The following is a 15,496-nucleotide window of genomic DNA, read 5'->3' as shown; positions in this document are numbered from 1 at the left end:
TAGGAAAGCTATGCCTTATCTGTAGTTATGAACTATTATAAAGAAACTTTTGTATGCCGATGAAAGTTGTTCTATGACAGTTAACCTTTTGGGATCAATGTTTTTTACATACATGCATTTTGCATACATTCATCATTCATTTCATAATTTTCACTATGAATTATTTTATTTATTAAGTTAAAATTCATTAATTAAAATTTGAAAAAATAATATTAAAAGATTTTTCAATCGCAGTTACTCTGGCCAAAAGAGAAATACTACATCACTACGGTACTAGACAAGCTACTAAGAGAATTATGGAGGATAAAATACAGCGTATTGAGGAACAACATCATAAAGAACAAGAAGAAATGAGAATGAAGCTGGAAAAAATTGAAGCCAGTATTGCAAATTCACAAGACAGTATGATGAAGAAGATAGAGGACATGTTTAAAAGGCAGGCTATCAGTGGAAAAATGCATGAAAATCCTGTATCTTTCGACCAAGAACCCATATATCCTCTAGGTTTTCCACCAGAACCAATTTATCACTCTGGTACTATACCTATACAAATCAATGCTCGTACATCTGCATTACAAGAAGCCAAACCACATGAAGATCAACAAGTGAATCTTGCATCTTCAAGCAAAAATCCGCTTATATCCGATGTGAAAATAGGCGATCTTAATACTGAGCATTTGATCCCAGATTTGAATGAGCTGAATGAGAAACAAAAAGTAAATGAAGAACTGACCAGACAGATCAAGAGCTTAGAAGAACGAATGAAATCTGTGGAAATAACTGAATCATTCTATGGGTTTGATGCTAGTGAATTAAGTTTAGTTCCCGACTTAATCCTCCCCATCAAGTTCAAAAGCTCCTGAATTTGATAAATATGATGGTACTACATGCCCTTCATCCCACATTACAATGTTTTGTCGAAGAATGGCAGGGTATGTGAAAGACGAGAAATTGTTAATTCACTGCTTCCAGGATAGTTTGACAGGACCGGCTTTAAAATGGTATACTCAATTGACCAAAGCCAACATTAGATCCTGGAAAGATTTGGCTAAAGCATTTTTAGAGCAGTATCGCCATGTAACAGACATGGTTCCTGATAGATGGACTCTCCAAAATTTGGAGAAAAAGAATAATGAAACATTCAGACAGTATGCCCAGAGATGGCGTGACACTGCGGCCCAAGTTCAACCACCCTTGTCAGAAAAAGAGGCCACAGTAATGTTTGTCCATACATTAAAGGCTCCTTATTTAAACCATCTAATGGGGAATGCAACCAGAAATTTTGCAGATTTGGTTATTTCTGGAGAACTCATTGAAAATGTCTTGAAAAGTGGCAAGATTGAATCAAATGACGGGTCTAGTTCCAAAAGACCTACTTACCGGAAAAAGGAGAATGAAGTCAACAATGCCAATTCTTACAGCAAGGATTCATCGAAAAGTGTTACAATAACCCAGCCAAGGGTTAAAAAAGAGGAAACAAACACTAATTGAGCAGATTCTAGAGGATCTCGAAAAGAAAATGAAAGGTTGTCTTTTACACCATTACCAGTACCATATGCGGAGATCTATGATTCGCTGTTAAAAGCAGATGTTATACGGCCTTATCCCTTGGTTCCCATGCAACCACCATTCCCTCATTGGTATGATACAAAGGCACACTGTGTTTACCATGAAGGAATTACGGGTCATTCCATTGAAAACTGTTTAGCATTCAAAAGGGTGGTTCAAAATTTGATCAACACTGGGAAGTTGGAATTCAATACACCATCTGCATCAAATCATCCATTGCTAAATCATGGAGATAAAAACGTGAATGTAATTCAGGAAGAGAATAGAAAGAAAGCAAAAACTGACATTTCTGAAATTAAATCTCCGTTGGTTTGGGTATTCCAACAACTCTCTTTAGCCGGTATAATTCCACAACAATTCAGGCCAAAGCAGAATGAAGGCAAGAATTATTGTGAATATCATCAGGAGCAAGGGCATAAAATTCAACTATGTCCTGAGTTTAGGGATTTGGTGCAAAAATTGATGAACAACAGAGAAATAGAATTCTTTGAAAAAGAACCAGAGAAAAAAGAAGATGATGTTTGCTCATCAGAGGATTCTAAACCAAGTCAAAGAATAAATGATCCTGTGATCATTAATGTGAAATCATCTACGGCGGTTCCTGCACCAATAAGGCCGAAAGTAGTTATCACCACTCCTCTACCATTTCCATATAAAGATACCCGCAGGGTACCTTGGAATTATACTACCAATGTTTCAATGGTAGAGGATCTGTTTCTCTAGAAAAAACAGAAGAGAAAATACAAAGTCTGAGTACCACATCGACGTCTGAAGCAGTGAGCGAGGTCGGTTTCTTTACAAGAAGTGGGAGATGTTACTCTCCCGAAACATCCAATGCTCCAGAACAAGTGAAAGCAAAAGGAAAAGCCATGGCAATACCTCAGAAGGTATTTGAGGATGAATCCCTTCCAGCATTCAATGAGCCTGTGACAGAAAAACAAGCTCAAGAATTTTTGAAATTCCTGAAACATAGTGAGTATAGTGTGGTTGAACAACTACACAAACAACAAGCGAGAATTTCTATTCTTGATCTCTTGATGAATTCAGAAGCACATAGAAATGCTTTGATGAAAATTCTCAATCAAACATTTATCCCCGAAGATATATCCCTCAATAAACTTGACAGAATTGTGGGACATATAGCCGCTGACAATTACATAACGTTCACAGATGATGAAATACTGGAAGGCGGAATGGGGTCAGTAAAAGCTTTGAACATCACGACACATTGTCATGGTCATGTGTTGCCGGGAGTATTGATTGACAATGGATCTGCTCTCAACTTAATGCCTCTAGTTACACTTCAAAGAATGCCTCTGGATCAATCACACATGAAGAGTTATCAGAATGTAGTACGAGCATTTGATGGTACTCAAAAAGAAGTGCTTGGGAAAATGGAAATACCGTTGTTAATCGGCCCAGTCGTGTACAATATTGACTTTGTGGTGATGGACATCCACCCCACATATAATTTCTTTTAGGGAGGCCATGGATTCATTCAGCAGGAGCCGTTCCTTCTTCATTACATCAGAAATTGAAATTTGTTGTTGATGGACAACTAATATGCGTCAGTGCTGAAGAAGAAATCATTGCGTCTGTAACAAGCGATGTTCCATATATCGACACCAATGATGATGCTCTTGAATGCTCTTTTCGAGCTCTTGAATTTGTAAATGCAACCTTTATTGCACAAGGAAGCAAAATTCCATATCCCAGATTGTCTGATTGCACCAAGATGACAGTACAACAAACTTTAGGCATCGGAGCTAAAGCTGGGAAAGGTCTAGGAAAGAATCTTCAAGGGATTTCAGTTCCTATTAGTATAAAGATGAAAAAAGACCGTTTTGGGCTAGGGTTTAAGCCCAATCTTCAGCAAAAGAACAAAGAAATGAAAAGAAGATGTGAAGACAGAAAGGCAAAATTGAAAGGGGGAGAAATCCTTTGGAAACACATGTCTTTCCCACAGTTGAGGACCACATTCAGATCAGGGGGAACAATTAATGTAGAACAGCAGCTTGTTGGAGCCTTTAAAGAAGAAAAGTTGGCGAAAGATCAAGACATAGTTGAAGAAGCTATGAATGGTTTATTTATCAACATGATCATGAATGACAACAAAACTGGCAAATACTTGGATAGGATTCGACCATGTCTTCCTGGAGAAACACTCACCAATTGGACCACTGAAGATCTTCCTATAGTTTTTAATATTAATGCAGAGTAATATTCAGAACTAATCTTTATGTTTAGCTCAAAAATATGAAAACTTTTTGTTATCTTGTAAAAGAAATTATGTTAAATATAAGGAACTTTCTTTAAAATTTTCAGATGGCAATCATTCTTTACATTTTTTTTACATTTTTACATTTATTTATTTCATAAATTTACTATATTCTTTCGGAAATATGTCCGACTTAAATTTGCAGGTGTCATCGTGTTAATAGCATGTGTATTCCTAAATTTAATCCAGTGATAAATTTAGAGCATCCTATATGTCTGGAAGAAATCAATGGTTGTGAGGATGAACTGGATGTGATATTCCTACTGAACTATTAAGATTAGTAGAAAAAGAAGACAAACAAATTCTACCCCACAAAGAAGAGGTTGAGACTGTGAATTTGGGAACAGATGAAGAAATAAAAGAGGTGAAAATTGGTACCACTATGACAGTCCAGATAAAACAAGAATTGATAAATCTCCTTCAAGAGTTCAAAGATATCTTTGCCTGGTCTTATCAAGATATGCCCGGTTTAAGCACAGATATAGTGATACACAAGCTTCCAATCAATCCAGAATATAAACCGGTTCAACAAAAGCTCAGAAGAATGAGGCCAGAAATGTTGTTGCAAATCAAAGAAGAAGTGATGAAACAAATCAATGCAGGTTTCCTACAGGCATCTAAATACCCAGAATGGGTAGCCAACATTGTTCCCGTACCAAAGAAAAATGGAAAAGTTCGAATGTGTGTGGATTACAGAGATCTCAACAAAGCTAGTCGAAAGATAATTTCCCTTACCCCACATAGACACATTGGTGGACAATACTGCAGGGCATGCATGGTTTTCATTTATGGATGACTTTTCAGGATATAATCAGATAAAAATGAATCCTGAAGACATGGAAAAAAACAACATTTATAACCATGTGGGGCACATTCTGTTATAAAGTGATGCCATTTGGATTGAAAAATGCAGGGGCAACGTATCAAAGAGCCATGGTAACTTTGTTTCATGACATGATGCACAAAGAGATTGAAGTATATGTAGATGACATGATTGCCAAATCCCGAACTGAAGAAGAATATATTCAAAATCTGAGAAAGCTTTTCCAGAGATTGAGGAGATATCAATTAAAGCTCAACCCCGCAAAATGCACTTTTGGGGTAACTTCTGGGAAACTTTTGGGATTTGTGGTCAGCAAAAAAGGAATCGAGATTGATCCAGATAAAGTCAAAGCAATTCAAGATCTTCCACCACCCAATACAAAAAAAGAAATTCGAGGCTTTTTGGGAAGATTAAATTATATATCTCGGTTCATTTCTCAATTAACTGACAAATGTGATCCAGTGTTCAAATTACTTCGAAAGAACAATCCTGAAGTCTGGAATGAAGAATGTCAAGAAACTTTGGATATTATTAAGAAATATTTATCCAATGCCCCAATTTTAGTATCACCAATGCCTGATAGACCATTAATTCTCTACTTGACGGTCTTCGAAAATTCGATGGGATGTGTACTAGGACAGCATGATGAATCTGGAAGAAAAGAAAAAGCTATTTATTATCTGAACAAGAAATTTACTGATTGTGAAATTCGATATCCACCAATACAAAAATTATGTTGTGCCCTGGTGTGGGCTACTCGAAGACTCAGACAATATATGTTATACCATACTACTTGGTTGATATCAAAACTTGATCCTTTGAAATTCTTAATGGAATCACCAGCTTTGACAGGCAGAATGACTAGATGGCAGATGTTATTATCCGAGTTTGATATTGTATATGTCAGCCAAAAAGCAATAAAAGGAAGTGTAATAGCTGATTTTCTGGCCAGTCGTGTATCAAATGATTATCAGCCTTTGAACTTTAATTTTCCCGATGAAGATCTGTTGTGCATATCCATGAATGAAGAAGTCAGAAATGATGAATTTGCAACTTGAAAGCTTTATTTTGACGGAGCATCTAATGCTTTGGGACGAGGAATTGGGGCAGTGTTAATTTCTCCAGAAAATGTTTATTATCCCTTTACAAGTAGACTGGAGTTCTTTTGCATCAATAACATGGCGGAATATGAAGCTTGTATCATGGGGTTGAAAGCAGCTATAGAAAGAAAAATCAAATTTCTCAAGATATATGGAGATTAATCGTTAGTAGTGTATCAATTGCGAGGAGAATGGGAAACAAAAGATCCCAAATTGTTGGAATACAAAATTTTACCCTTGAATTAGTGAAGGAATTTGAGAAGGTTACCTTCAATTATCTCCCTCGAGAAGAAAATCAAATGGCAGATGCTTTGGCTACATTAGCTGCTATGTTTCAAGCAACTAAGAAGGTTGATATGATGCCAATAAAAATGCAAGTATATGAAATTCTTGTACATTGTTATAGTATGGAAGAAGAGGTAGATGGTAAACCATGGTATCATGATATTCTGCAATATATCAAAAATCAAAGTTATCCACCAAATGCATCGGAAATTGATAAAAGAACTTTGAGAAGAATGGTTGCTGGATATTTTCTTGATGGAGAGATTATGTATAGAAGAAGCAATGATCAAATGCTATTGAGATGTTTAAATACCAGCGAAGCTCGAAACGTTATGGAAGAAGTACACAGTGGAATATGTGGAACACATGCAAATGGTCTTTCCATGGCTAGAAAAATAATGAGATATGGATACTATTGGGCTACTATGTACACAGATTGCATTGATTATGCAAGGAAATGTCATAAATGCCAGATATATGCAGACAAAATTCATGTACCCCCATCTCCTTTACATGTAATGACAACACCCTGGCCATTTTCTATGTGGGGAATAGATGTCATTGGAGCAATCACACCAAAAGCATCGAATGGACATTGTTTCATCCTTGTGGCAATTGATTATTTTACCAAATGGGTTGAAGCTGCTTCATACACCAATATTAAGAGGTCCACAGTCTGCAAATTCATAAAGAAAGAGATAGTTTGCCGATATGGTCTACCAGAAAGGATCATTACAGATAATGCTCTGAACCTGAACAACAAAATGATGACCGAACTTTGTGCACAGTTTAAGATCAAACATTCAAACTCAGTGGCGTATCGTCCAAAAATGAATGGGGCAGTTGAAGCAGCAAATAAGAACATCAAGAGAATCATTACAAAGACTACTGAAACTTACAAAGATTGGCACGAGAAGTTACATTTTGCTCTATACGCATACCGAACTACTGTTCGAACATCTACTGGGGCAACACCGTTTTCTTTAGTCTACGGGATGGAAGCAGTCTTACCAATTGAAGTTGAGATTCCATCGCTTCGAATATTGAGAGAAACAAAATTGGATGAATCTGAATGGATCCAAGCTAGAGTTGATCAATTGAACTTTATTGAAGAGAAAAGATTGAAAGCTGTTTGCCATGGACAGATGTATCAGAAACGGATGATGAAGTCTCATGACAAAAAAGTACATCCAAGAGAATTCCAAGAGGGTGATCTAGTATTAAAAAAGATCTTGCCTATACATAAAGATTTCCGTGGGAAATGGATGCCTAATTGGGAAGGGCCATACGTTGTGAAAAAGGCCTTTTCCGGAGGAGCATTGATCTTGGCAGAAATGGATGGAAAAATTCTGAGAAATCCAATAAACTCGGATTCTGTCAAGAAATATTATGCTTGAAAAAAAAAAAAAAAGGGGGGTTCAAGGTGAAAACCCGCAAAGGGCATCTTGTAACCAAAGGAAGGATTTGAGTTGAAAACCTGAAAAGGCAGCTCAAATGCAGGTTGATATTAGGCATCTGGCAATTGAACCCTCTTAAGATTTTGACAGTTTGGAAGAAACTTCACATCTACAAGCATTTCGACAACGTTTGAGATCTTCCAGACAAAAGCTTATATCATTACTCTAAATTGTGTCAACTTGATTAATTTAGAAATACTTATGCTTATAATTTGTTGAGACATTTGAATTTTTATTATTCTTATGCTTGCCAAAATTTTGAATACAATTCTATTTATTTCAAGTTCAATTTATTTGAGATTCAATTTATTTTCGAAAATTCAATTTATTCTTTTATATGAATTAACATAATTTTGAAATAATTTAAAGATTTCTGAATATCACTTTATGTTAATACATGGAATACAAAGTAAGCAAATCATCACTAGCTTAAAGCCATGAACATCAAGATTATTACACGGGATCCTACCGACAACAAAGTCGAATCCGCCAAATCTACTCATCAATTGCTCCAACCGATCACCATTCAGTTCTTGCACATCTGTTTTCAAAAATATACTAAGACAATAGAAGGTGATCTTTGCAGCACTGATTCCAACAAAAGGAAACAAGACATTGATATCACTGGGAAATATGTCTCTATACAGATCCTTGTGTATGGTTTTTAAAGAAAACTAGAAGTATTTCCACCTCATCAGGTTCAAGTGGAGCAACTTTATTCCTTCCAACCCATACTAGATTCCATTTTCAGCACTCATCAAGAAAATACTTCTGGACACTCAAAGGAAGGCCATCATTTCTTTGTCAATGGAAAAGCATCAACACATGGAGGAAGTAGAATAAGAGAAAATCTGTTCTTAATTGGCAGAATTAAGAATATAGCCCTTTTTAGTGTAGCAGCATGGAAATGCTTCGAATCTACAAATTCTGACTTTACATCGAATAAGTACTGTGATATCCCAGTCCAAACATTAAATAGAACAAATGAATTTGCCAATAGCATCTTCTGGAAGTGTTCTTTGAGTTATCTGACCTGGTTTAGCAGAACCAATCATTGAGTTTAGAAGATGAATTTGCCAATAGCATCTTCTGGAAGTGTTCTTTGAGTTATCTGATCTGATTGGACAGAATCAAGCATTGAGTTTAGAAGATGAATTTGCCAATAGCATCTTCTGGAAGTGTTCTTTGAGTTATCTGATCTGATTGGACAGAATCAAGCATTGAGTTTAGAAGATGAATTTGCCAATAGCATCTTCTGGAAGTGTTCTTTGAGTTATCTGATATGATTGGACAGAATCAAGCATTGAATTTGGAAGATGAATTTGCCAATAGCATCTTCTGGAAGTGTTCTTTGAGTTATCTGATTTGGTTGGACAGAACAATCATTGAGTTTAGAAGATGAATTTGCTAATAGCATCTTCTGGAAGTGTTCTTTGAGTTATCTGGTTTGGTATGAACCCAAAAAACCAATCATTGAATTTGGAAGATGAATTTGCTCATAGTAAAAATAAGGATACTCAATAGCATCTTCTGGAAGTGTTCTTTGAGTTATTTGATCTGGTAAGAACTACAGAACCAATCATTGGAATTGAAAGATGAACTGCATGATCATCTTCATTAAGAAGCTTATTTTCAAGTTTCTTCTGCTTCTTCCTTTTCAAAAATCATAGCCCAAGTTTTGCCTTTGCTTGTAATTGGGATCATTGCATAATGACTTCCTATCTTTTACTAGAAGAAGTACATCAGCAGCCTTAGTCATACTATTGAGTTTATTCTCCTCATCAGAATCAGAATTCAAGATTTCTCGGTATTAAAAGAACTATCGATATCTGTGAAATCATCTTGAAAGGTCACTTCATAATCAGATGAGTTGTTATCAGAATCAACATGTTGCCTGAATGCAAGCTTTTCAAGAGTTTATACTATTGAGTTTTATTCTCAAGAAGTTTTGTGACATTATATCTACATCTACATTTGTCAAAGATGATAGATTCTTTGATTTGAAGAAGACAGATATATTGGGTTTTTACAATTGAAGAAATACTCAATTCACCAGTCTGAAATCAAACAACTTAATATTCATGCATCATATTTAGGCATTTGCAAAAATAGATGCATTTTCATTCATTTTTATTCTTGTTGAATTTCTAACAGGAATTTCAAAGATTTTAGCAAAGATTCAAATCTATCATTTGAAAGATCAGCTTTTCCAGAGAAGTTCATAATGAGAAGAACTCATCTGAAGAAGGAAGAAGAAGTTCATAATGAGAAGAATTTGTTCAACCTTTTACCTGAATCATCATTTGATGGATCAGCTTTTCCAGAGAAAGTTCATAATGAGAAGAACTCATCTGAAGAAGGAAGAAGAAGTTCATAATGAGAAGAATTTGTTCAACCTTTTACCTGAATTCATCAAATTGATGGATTATCTTTTCCAGAGAAGGTTCATAATGAGAAGAACTCATCTGAAGAAGGAAGAAGAAGTTCATAATGAGAAGAACTTGTTCAATCTTTTGCTTGAATTCATCATTTGATGGATCAACATTGCCAGGTAGAGTTCATAATGAGAAGAACTCGTCATCTGAAGAAGGAAGAAGAAGTTCATAATGAGAAGAACTTGTTCAATCTTTTGCTTGAATTCATCATTTGATGGATCAACATTGCCAGGTAGAGTTCATAATGAGAAGAATTTGTTCAATCTTTTGCTTGAATTCATCATTTGATGGATCATCATCCCCAGCAGAAAGTTCATAATGAGAAGAACTCATCTGAAGAAAGAGAAGAATTTATTCAATATCTCCATTATAATCAAGTGAAGCCAAATGGATAAAAAATTTTATTATCTTTTCATCTTTGCCCTATTCTTGTTAACACAAGAATGAGCAAAGAGGGGCAGCTGAAGATACTAATTTTTTTACCCATATTATTATTATTATTATTATTATTATTATTATTATTATTATTTATTAATATATATAAATAAATCTATATAAATAAATAATTACAGACCAATTACAACTGGACCGGCCCAGTTACAAACAAACCAGAACCGGTCCAGATTAAACCAGAAACCCTAAACATCTGGGGTTCCAGTTAGGGTTTCCTAACCCTAATTTCCTCAGCCGCCATCTTCAATTCCAGCCGTTGGATCTGGTTTGATCCAACGGTCCACAGTTTGCCAGAGGAAACCCTAGGGTATCTATACCCTAGGGACACGTCCCAGCGCCGCCGCTGCTGCTTCCAGAAGCCTTCACCGCCACACCAACGTTCCAGCCTCCACCACGTCTGCCAAAGAGTCCAGAAGGCCGGCCGTAGCCGCACACGTCTCCCCCAAATGGTGAGTCACCACTGGGAGTCCGGTGACTCACCAAAGGGCATTCTTCGGACCGGTCTGAGACGAACACCGGTGATGGCTATAAAGCCATCACCCCATCTGCAAGCAAGAAAGGAGAGGAAGACAGAGGGAGAGATACAAAGAAACAGAAAAGAAAGAAAAGAAAAAGAAAGAAGAGAAACTTACTGTCATCGGAGAACCCCAACCGCCACCGGATCTCGCCAGAACCTTCGAAACGCCGAAGGTATTTTTGTAGATTCGCTCCGATTCAGAGCTTTTTAAGGGAAGAGAACACCGGGACCGTCCTTAGGACGGTCCGATCTATCCAATAGTATAAAAATAAAATTTTCCGGCCACCGGATGCGGTGGCCGGCGGTGACAGTCACGGCGGCAGACGGTTGCCGTCCGGTGACCGGCTTCCCTCCGGTGAGGGAAGCTAGAGAGAGGGGAGAGCTTTGTTCATTCTCTCTCAGTTAGAAAGAGAATGAAAATTGAAAAATGAAAGAGATGGCCCGAAGGGCCGGCTGTCTTGGGCATTAAATAGCCCTTCCCAAACGACGTCGTTTTGGGGAGGGCTATTCGTGTAATTAAAGAATAGTTAAATCATTTCCGCAACCATCTAAACTTGTAAACTTTACATTTTAGTCACTAAATCGAATTTATAATAATTTTAATTCAGTCTTCGAATTTCAATTTTATTCATTTTAGTCCTTTATATTAAAATATTATATTTAGGATAAATAACAGATTTAATCCCTTAATTTTAATAAATAAATATTTTAATCCTTAGTTTATATTTTTAATTTATTTTATTATAATATCCGAATTTTAGATAATTTTATTTTAGTCACTAAATTATTAAATAAGAAAATAGCATGTTTAATCCCTATAATTTTGGTTAATTATGAATTAGATTTTAATTTTATTTTTACTGTAATTTAGTCAGTTATTTTATATGTTTTCATTTTCTTATTTATTGTTTTTAAATATATTGTTTTAGTAGTATGTTTATTATATGAATAAATATTTTTATATATTCATATATATATAATAAATAGTAATTTTTAAATATTTATTTTAATATCGAAGAAAAGGACAGTCTTAAAACAACTGGATGTCCTATTCTGATGTTTTAAAATTAAAAATTAAACAATATTATTTAAAATTTATCAATATCAAAGAAAAGAGCTGTCTTAAGGCACCTAAAGTTCTTTTCTGATATTTTTAAATAAATAAATATTTTTTTATATAATTTTGAAATAATAAGATTATAAATTAAATATATTTTTAAATTTTTAAATTTTAATAATAAGAGACAATTTATAATTAAAAAGTACCAATTTTGGGCGTTGTAGGGGTGCTAATCATTCCCTAAACGTAACCGACCACGAATCCCTTTTTATTAAAAAGAACGAATTTTTGGTTATAAAACGCAGATCAGTTCATTTTTTATTAGTGTTTTCTTAAAACTCTTTTAAAGAATAATTTTTAGGTATTCGACCTACCTAACCCAAAAGGCCGATGGCGACTCCCAAATTATTTATTTTCAAAATTATTTATTCACATTAATTTTCCTCCAAATTTAATATTTCGTGCCCGGACGAAAACCGGTTACGACACCTAGAATTACAAATTCAAATACTCAGGATAAGAGAACATAATTATAAATATCGGGATTCGATCTTCAATCACATTGATTAATTAAATATTGATTATATTTTACCTTTAAAAGTTAATCAAGAAAAGCACATACAAAATCACCACTGGTATCTACAGCGTCTATATCAGCATCATCAAGATCCATACTACCACCAAGGATTTGAGCACCCACTTTGGGAGCCTCACTAGCTTCATCTATTATCGACACTACTTCTTCAACACTCTGAGACTCATTATTTCTTTGTTCAATTTCCTGTTTTCCATCCTCTCCTTCCATTGCCAGGTTCTTTAAAAACCAAGGGATACTGCTTGATTTCTGGTATGCTTATTCTCTACGAAAGATTGCGATTCAAAGTCATATGAAGAAAACTGTTAAAAATACTTCAACTTCTAAAAATGTCGAAAATCGTATGGACCTTTCCGGGGTCTGCTACAAAAATCCTGGATAGTAGATTCTTGCAGTCCTTGGAAAGTCGAACATGATCAGGTATAGAATAATGGACACTCAGAATCTGCTGTCGAAATCCGATTGCATCAGATCTTTTTTTAATCAAAACCTTTATTTTCACAAGTTATGGAAAAGGACAGCTACCAACTAACCTGAATTGTTTTTCTGAAGTTTCTTGGATCTTCAGGGTCTTCAAAAGGATAAGCTTCAACCAGCATGACATACAAAGTAACCCCACAAGACCAAACATCTGCAATCTGCAGTTCTTTTTTGTCAAAGATTAAGCACCAATAGTCGATTTTCGAGCCGCAAACTCACTCCTGATATCAGTTGTTGAAAGACAAACCTTGCCTGATGCAGTAAAACAATAACAGTAAACCAAAGAAACCAAGAAAAACATGTGGAAAGTTAGAAAAATGTTAATAAAATTTTACCTCGTCCTCACTGAATCTACCAACATTGCATATTCTTTCAAAAAGTTCTCCCCCAGCTGCATATTCCATGACTATGGCAAGATGTGTTGGTGTCAACAGAACCTGATAGTAAAAAAGAATAACTGAAGAAGAAGAAGAAGCACTTGAAGGTCTGCAAAACATAAACAATTTCAATTTGACTACTTCAAGCTACGGATAAACATATAGTTGTTTGGTGTTTGAGATTGAACCAAAACAAACCAGGGCAGGGAGCCCTGTTGTAGGTCACAAACACCTCTTTGAATCTCATTATATTGGGATGCTTCAAAGACCTATGGTTCATTATCTCCCTTTCCACATGCTCATCAATCTGCTTACCCAGGAAAAAAGAAAGACAACCCAAATTAGGCTATGAATACAAAGCCAAGTGCACATGAACCATGGAAGAAAGTAGTACCTTGGGGCCTCTTTCAATATACTTGACAGCAAAAAGTTCACCAGTTCGTTTATCCCTAACCAGCGTAGCAACACCGAAGTTGCCTGATCCGATATCTTTTAGTATCTCATAACGCTCCATTTCCCAGATGAATCTTCCATGTAAGAGCAAATCAATAAATATATAAGCTTTAATATAGAGTTGGATGATTTTCAAGGACTTTTTTTGATGTTTGGTGAATGGTGAAAGCAAAGGGCAAAGCATGATATTAAATGAGGGTGTCAAAATGGTGTCAACGCCAGAGAGAAGAAGCAGACATTACACGTGGAAGATTATTAGGGGTTAGCGATTGAAGAAGAAGTTACCTGCCGACGTAGATTGCTTTTTGGATTATGTCTTCTTTCCGGGAATTCAACGGTGGTGTTTTTGTTCGCGTCTTATTTGTTGTGATTGTAGATATAAGGGATGTTATTACTATGATTACAAAAATTACAGAAGACACTGTTACCACTATGCATCGAATGTTATCGCGTGATGTATATAACTATTTAAATCTATATTTCTTTTAATTAAATTTTATGTTAGAGATAAATTTTAAAAATTAAAAAAATTATTTTTTTAAATAAAGTATAAGCAAATGTATAAAAAGATTAAAATATACTCATCTTTTTTTGCTTGCCAATTTATATAAAAATAATAATAATTTTTAAAAATGCAACCAACTTGAATTATCTTAATATTGCTACAAAGGTTTAAATTCAAAATCTTTATGAATTGGAAATGTATGAGTTAATCCTTAACGTTTTATAATGTATAATTTCATGTATTATTGATAAATTAGATATTAACACATTATATTATTATATGATTTAATGATAATATTTAAAATTAATAATATATCATTCATAAAATGTTTATCTTTTATTATATAATATAAAATCATACAATATTTTAAAAAATCAGTTATTTTTATAATTAAATTTGTAGTGCATTGATAAAAGATATCATTTTAATTTTGTTTAATTCTGAATAGTTTTTTGTATTATATAAAAAGATTACATTTATATTCATTACGTAAATTTTTAATCTAATCTGATGGAATTTTTTTAATTAAAAAATTATTATTTTTAAATAAATTATTCTTATTAAAAAATTTCAAATATTATTTACGTATTATAAATTTAATATTTTTGCTTCTGCAATAAGTGGGAACTATTTTGGTGTGGATATCAAATGGCTTATTTTTAAAAGGAAAAATCAGAATCGACGGTTGCTAAGGCGAGTAGACAACGATTTCTGATGTTGGAGGCGAGTAGGGGTCTAATCTAGAGAGAGAAATTGAAGAATGACGTGGAGGATGGAGGATGGTTCCTAAAATTATATTTCATTTTTTTAGTGTATTGTAAGTCTCGTTTTCATCTTTGGAAAATGAAACGAGATTGAAAAAGATAGCTAAGGGAGCACATATGTCTTTTAAAACAATATGTATCTGCCGCCCATCAATTATCATTCGTTTCCGTTGCTCTTTGCATTTATCCATCACATGTTCCTTTTATGGGATATATCGAAATTTGATTCTCCTAAATTGTGTTAAGGGTAAATATTCCAAAATATTATGGGTAATTTTCTTTTTTCTTCATTAAAATTTTAAAAGGTTTGGGGTCATTTTTTTATATTATAGTAGATTCGATTTA

At 34.5% G+C, this 15,496-nt stretch overlaps 1 pseudogene; it reads right to left on the bottom strand.

The window, feature by feature from the left end:
• Positions 1-12,659: 12,659 nt before the first annotated feature.
• Positions 12,660-14,011, bottom strand: LOC120196072 (annotated as a pseudogene).
• Positions 14,012-15,496: the final 1,485 nt, after the last annotated feature.

Source organism: Hibiscus syriacus, unplaced genomic scaffold (assembly GCF_006381635.1).
Source record: "Hibiscus syriacus cultivar Baekdansim isolate YM2019G1 unplaced genomic scaffold, ASM638163v2 tig00004630_pilon, whole genome shotgun sequence".
NCBI lineage: Eukaryota > Viridiplantae > Streptophyta > Magnoliopsida > Malvales > Malvaceae > Hibiscus > Hibiscus syriacus.
The sequence above is the reverse complement of the archived record's forward strand: the minus strand, read 5'-3'. Positions and strand labels throughout refer to the sequence as shown.